This window comes from Dendrobates tinctorius, unplaced genomic scaffold, assembly GCF_039654945.1.
Source record: "Dendrobates tinctorius isolate UK_male_01 unplaced genomic scaffold, ASM3965494v1 ptg000025l, whole genome shotgun sequence".
Lineage (NCBI taxonomy): Eukaryota > Metazoa > Chordata > Amphibia > Anura > Dendrobatidae > Dendrobates > Dendrobates tinctorius.
In genome coordinates this window covers 6,788,418-6,794,697 of record NW_027361693.1, presented here as the reverse complement: position 1 = coordinate 6,794,697, position 6,280 = coordinate 6,788,418, and positions in this window count along the sequence as shown.

The window sequence follows — 6,280 nt, the reverse complement described above, 5'->3', positions numbered from 1 at the left end:
AGCAGCGATGGCTTGAGCGGCTGTTCCCGGGCAGTAAGTGATGCAGCCGTGTGTGCCTGTTTAATGAGTGCGGCAGCAGTGATGGCTTGAGCAGCTGTAGGCGGGACTGTGCTTTGGTACTCAGCGATGCGGCCGTGTGCAGCAGTTTAATGAGTTACGCTGCAGTAATGGCACTCATTGTCGTGACCAATCAGTACCGCAGCCATGTAGCCATCACCAATGAGCGTTACGGCCCTCTGACGCAACAGTAATGGCACTCAGCGTCATGAGCAATCAGCGCATGCGGCCGTGTGCGGCAGTTTAATCAGTGACGCAGCAGTAATGGCACTTAGTGTCATGACCAATTAGCGCCGTGGCCATGTAGCCACCACCAATGAGCGTTGTGGCCCTCTGACGCAGCAGTAATGGCACTCAGCGTCGTGAGCAATTAGCGCATGCGGCCGTGTTCGGCAGTTTAATCAGTGACGCAGCAGTAATGGCACTCAGCGTCGTGGCCAATGTGCGCCGTGTCCGACGCCAGTGTAATGAGTGACGCAGCATTAATGGCACTTAGCATCGGGACCAATCAGCGCCATGGCCGAGTAGCCGCCACCAATGAGCATCGCGGCCCTCTGACGCCGCAGTTATGGCAGTCAGTGTCCTGACCAATCATCGCCGCGGCCGTGTATCCACCACCAATGAGCGTCGCAGCCTTTTGTAAGCGACCAATAAGCAACGCGGCCCTGTATCCACGACCAATCACTGGCGCGGGCCTCTGTCTGCGACCAATCAGCAATGCGGGTGCGCCCCCTGCTCTCCTCTCCACACGGCCAGCATCGCGGTGTCAGTAATGTTTAGCGCTAAGGACCGTAGATGACATAACTCTCGCTTAAGGGAACGTCATCAGCGGTGTTTGTCGCAAAGCCTTACTGGGACTGCGATGCCGGGCACGTTGGAGAGAGAAGGGAAATAATCTGGGGGCCGCCAGAAGGTGAGTATCTTTGTGTTTTTGTTTTTATGTTACCCATGGCCATCTATGTTTTATTATTTTTGACATGCTATGTTGCTCGCGACTGGTAGGAGCGACCAATCATGGACAGGCGTAGTGCAGCCGCTCACGTCGCTGATTGCTAGGCCGCAAACAACATAGCATGTAAAAAATATATAAAAATAAAAAAATGTTATTCTCACCTTCCGATGGCCTCCGATGTCCTGTCCACGCTCCCGGCCTCGCGTTCCCAGTAATGCTTTGCGGCTTATACCGCTGATAACCTCGCGCTCTCGCGAGAGTGAGGTCATCTCGCGTCTAAGTCGCAAAGCATTACAGGGACCGCGAGGATGGGCGCGTGGAAAGGACATCGTAGGCCGTCGGTGATACTAACTTTTTTTTATCTTACTTCTCTTTTTTACAGAATAATCCCTGCGGCCGATTGAGCGCTGCCCCTGACTGCGTTTGCTGTTACAAATAGCTGTGCCTGTCGCTGATTGACCAATCAGCGCAGTGGGATTTCGGTTACGGACAGACATGATAAGGCGTTTATATATATGGATAGATAACTATTTTTTGAAAAAACAATTTTCAGAACAAACAACTTTAACCCAGGCAAAAGAGACAGCTAATTCCAAATCCCAAACTAACTATCTTACACAAAAAAAGACAAAATATACAGAAAATAATCCTATATTTTTTTCCACCCAATATAGCAGTTTGTTTGATTAATTCATACTATCATCATAGTAATTCGTACTATTACTATTAGCGATGAGCGAGTATACTCGCTGCTCGGGTTTTTACGAGCATGCTCGGTTGTCTGAGTATTTTGGCGCGCTCGGAGATTTTGCTTGTGTCGTCACAGCTACATGATTTGTGACTGCTAGACAGTCTGAATACTTGTGGGGGTTGCCTGTTTGCTAGGGAATTCCCACATGTATTCAGCCTGTCTAGTAGCTGCAAATCATGCAGCTGAGGCGACGAAAACTAAATATCCGAGCACGCCAAAATACTCGGAGACCACCCAAGCAACGAGTATACTCGCTCATCACTAATTATTATCTATTTCTACAACTCCACTACCTGGGACTATCTCAGACTACGAAGGTACATATGCTGAACATATTTTTAAAATATACTTTATTTTAATGTTAAAGGATTTGCGATTTTTAGCTTGCTAAAAAGAAGACCTAATAGCTGTCTACAAATATCTGAAGGGATGTCACAATGTAGGGGAGATCATCCTTATTCTCATTTGCACACTAGAAACATGAGAAGCAATGGAATGAAACTGAAAGGGAGAAGATAGAGATTGATATTAGAAAAAAACTTTTTGACAGTGAGGTTGATCAATGAGTGGAACAGGCTGCCACGAGAGGTGGTGAGTTCTCCTTCCATGGAAGTCTTCAAACAGAGGCTGGACAGACATCTGTCTGAGATAGTTTAATAAATCCTGCATTGAGCAGGTGGTTGGACACGATGACCCTGGAGGTCCCTTCCAACTCTAACATTCTATGATTATTTATTGAAAATTCATTTAAAATTATAGTAGATTAAAAACAAGCAAGGATAACCCAAATGTAGCAAACAGATATCATGCAGAAATTTATATGAAAGCCTAAACAGATGAATGACTGATAAAATGCACAAGTATAGATCTCAAATGCAGATACAGGTGCATCTCACAAAATTAGAATATCATGAAAAAGTTCATTTATTTCAGTTCTTCAATACAAAAACTGAAACTCATATATTATATAGTCATTACAAACAGAGTGATCTATTTCAAGTGTTTATTTCTGTTAATATTGATGATTATGGCTTACAGCCAATGAAAACCCAAAAGTCATTATCTCAGTAAATTAGAATACTTTATAACACCAGCTTGAAAAACTGATTTTAAAATCCAAAATGTTGGCCTACTGAAATGTATATTCAGTAAATGCACTCAATACTTGGTCAGGGCTCCTTTGGCATCAATTACTGCATCAATGCGGCGTGGCATGGAGGCAATCAACCTGTGGCACTGCTGAGGTGTTATGGAAGCCCAGGTTGCTTTGATAGCAGCCTTCAGCTCGTCTGCATTGTGTTGGGTCTGGTATCTCTCATCTTCCTCTTTACAATACCCCTTAGATTCTCTATGGGGTTAAGGTCAGGCGAGTTTGCTGGCCAATCGAGCACAGTGATACTGTTGTTTTTAAACCAGGTGTTGGTACTTTTGGCAGTGTGAACAGGTGCCAAGTCCTGCTGGAGAATTAAATTTCCAACTTTAAAAAGCTTGTTGTCAGAGGGAAGCATAAAGTGCTCTTAAATTTCCTGGTAGATGGCTGCCCTGACTTTGGTTTGATAAAACTCAGTGGACCTACACCAGCAGATCATATGGCTCCCGAAACCATCACTGAATGTGGATACTTCACACTATGGGGGATATTATCCGTATTGTCTGAATTGTGTGCTCCATGAAGATGCAACACCTACATCATGGCATTAATATTGTTAAATATATTATTCCTGATACATGTCAGCCATGTGTTAAAATTAATTTCTTGTGTGATGTATCTGTGTCATATAGAGTTGAGCGACTTTTGTTTTTTTAGGGTCGAGTTTCATTTCATGAAACCCGACTTTTCCAAAAGTCGGGTCGAGCAAAATGGGCCGACTATAGGGAAAAGTCGGGGGTCCGACCGAAACACGATACCCAATGTAAGTCAATGGGGAATTAAAGTCGGCAGTGAGAGGAGGACAGGAAACATACCTACAGTGCCCATTTGAATGCCAAAAGCATCAATTCTTATTACTTAAGCTTGTCAACCTTAATTTACTTCATAATACTAGTTACGCACTGAAAAATGGGGGTTATTTGGCTACAGTTGTGGGGGGGTAGGGCTGGCTCCAGGTTTTCGTGGGCCCAGGGCCAAAGAGCGCCCCTTTAACACATACCACAACTCATGATGCTCCGATACGGCAGAGAAATAGCGGTATAGTACAATGAAAAATACTTCACTTCTTACATCTCATGACTGATATCCATTTTAAATTCTCCAATACCTCCAAAACGGACAGATTATAACCGCATACAGTATTATGGCCAGCGTTTAGTGCGCTATACAGAGTAATGAGGCCCATATATTTCTCCATATGGAATCATTGATCCCATATAATGTTTCAAACCGTATATGATGAGCTCCACATAATGCTATAGTATATGTTGGTCCCAATGGATGAAGCTCCACTGTCTTATGGGCCCAAATAATGCTCCATATATAATGGGCCCCATTTCTACTGCTCTAGTGTATAATGGGCCCTGTAAATGTTGCTCCAGTGTCTGATGTCCACCTTTGGAATGCTCCAGTGTATGGTGGGCCCCATATATCATTCACCAGAGTATAGTGCTCCCCAAAAATTGCTGTCCCAACATTGAAAACAATTACATAAGTCTCCTTGCTAGGGAATCCCTGCACTACTCTGAACTCCTTGTTGCCCCCATCTTCCATCTCACTGCACTTGGCTGTTTAGGTCCTCCCACCGGCAGAGACACTTTTGCATACTATGCGGTGCCCTGTGCCAGTGCCATCGCCCATGAGTATGCCCCCCCACCTGCTTAAGGAACCTGCACTTTCATCTGCACCTTCCTCTTTGTCACCGTGTAAGGTGGTATAGTATGTGGGAAGGGGAACCTGAGTTTCCTCTGGGTCAGATTCTGGCAGTGTAGAGTGCGAGGGGAATGAAGTGGTCTGGGTCAATGTACCAGCAGCATAATCCAGCAGTGGCTGGACCTCAGTGCACTTGTGGCGTCCCCAAGAGTACGATCGCCACTGTGGCATTACCTTCCTCCTAGGGAGTGTGTTGTCAAGCTTGGGAGCAACGAAAGATCTCTCTAGCAGTGAAACCAACAAACAACACATTTCCCACTCCAGGCTAGCAGGGAGACCTCTGAACCTGACTGCTGAGGAGCTGCTCTCTGTGGTCGGGAGGAGGTAAGTTAGGGCACTCTGTGCAGGGAAGGGGAAGTGTGTGGACGTGAGAAGGGGAGCTGGAGGATGAGCAGAGTTAAGGATCTCTCCTAGCTGGAGCACATGGTCCCGATTCCAGTCACCGAGTTTGTAGGGACACTGATGTTCCTGCAGCAGAAACCGGGGAAAGTAGCAGCTATAAATGCTCTGTACCCAACTAAGGCTCGGAGGCCCCAGCATCGACGTGTGGGAGCCAGAAGGAAAAGGCTACAGCTGTCTGCCATACAAGTAAAGTCTGAGGAACATCTGATAGACAGGAGGCATTTCAGTGAACCACGGTCCTGTGACTGCTTCCCCCACAAGCGCTAGAAAGGAGACGTTCAGGAAGGTACATGTTGGCGGAGTGTTGGAAGGGAGCTTTCCATTTTGGTCCCGGAGGATGGCTGAGGTCCTGACCCGGAGGACACAGCACGGAGGCAGGCATCTGTGTAACCTGCAGACTGTGAGTAAAGCTTTGGAACTGCACGCTCTGGTGTCCTACAGTTATTCCAGCATGGCTACATCTGGGTACCAGCACCTACACCGCCTGTGCCTTTCCCCCATCACTACATCTACACTTCCTTGGGACTCCAGCTCCACCTGTTGGGAGCTTCACCATCTTTGCTGCACAACACCATCAGTCCCAGAGGATCTGCATGCAGCGTCGGCCTAACATCTATGTTGCCGAACACCACAGGTGGCATCAAACTATCTATATATACTCTTTACCATTATACCACGCCATTTACATGGGCGCCCAGGGCCACCGTCTGGGTCACCGCTGCTGTGACACATCCCACTGACACGGACCCGGTACCGAGTACCCCACAGCCCTGGGAGGACGACCCATATGCCGACTGCTGAACGGGCGGCGTTATTCCCACGAACCTCCAAACAGCGTCCATGAAGGCAAAGTTTTTGGTTTCCGGGGGCAGTATGATTGCAAAGCTGAGCCTTAAAGGAATGTGCAAAAGGGCACCACCAGGAGCGGAGCCTGTGGCTTAATTGGACTCCACCCGGGAAACCACAACCATGCCACCTAAAAAAAAGATGCACACTTTGAAAGCTTTGTCGATTCTGTGTGTGGTGTAGTTTGTGTGTTTGTAGTTGTGCTAGCGATTTCTCAGCTTTATTCCGTTAACAACCGAGACTCCGGCATGCCCCCGAAGTACGCGTCAAGCTTACTAGAGGGATAAGCGAGGCTCCGGCACGTGAGATCGAGCAATAACAGGTCTAGCATTCCCGTACATGTCCAGGGCTGCATGCACGCTACACTGAAAGGACCAGCTTTTGTCGCTTACTGCTGAACTCCGTTAGT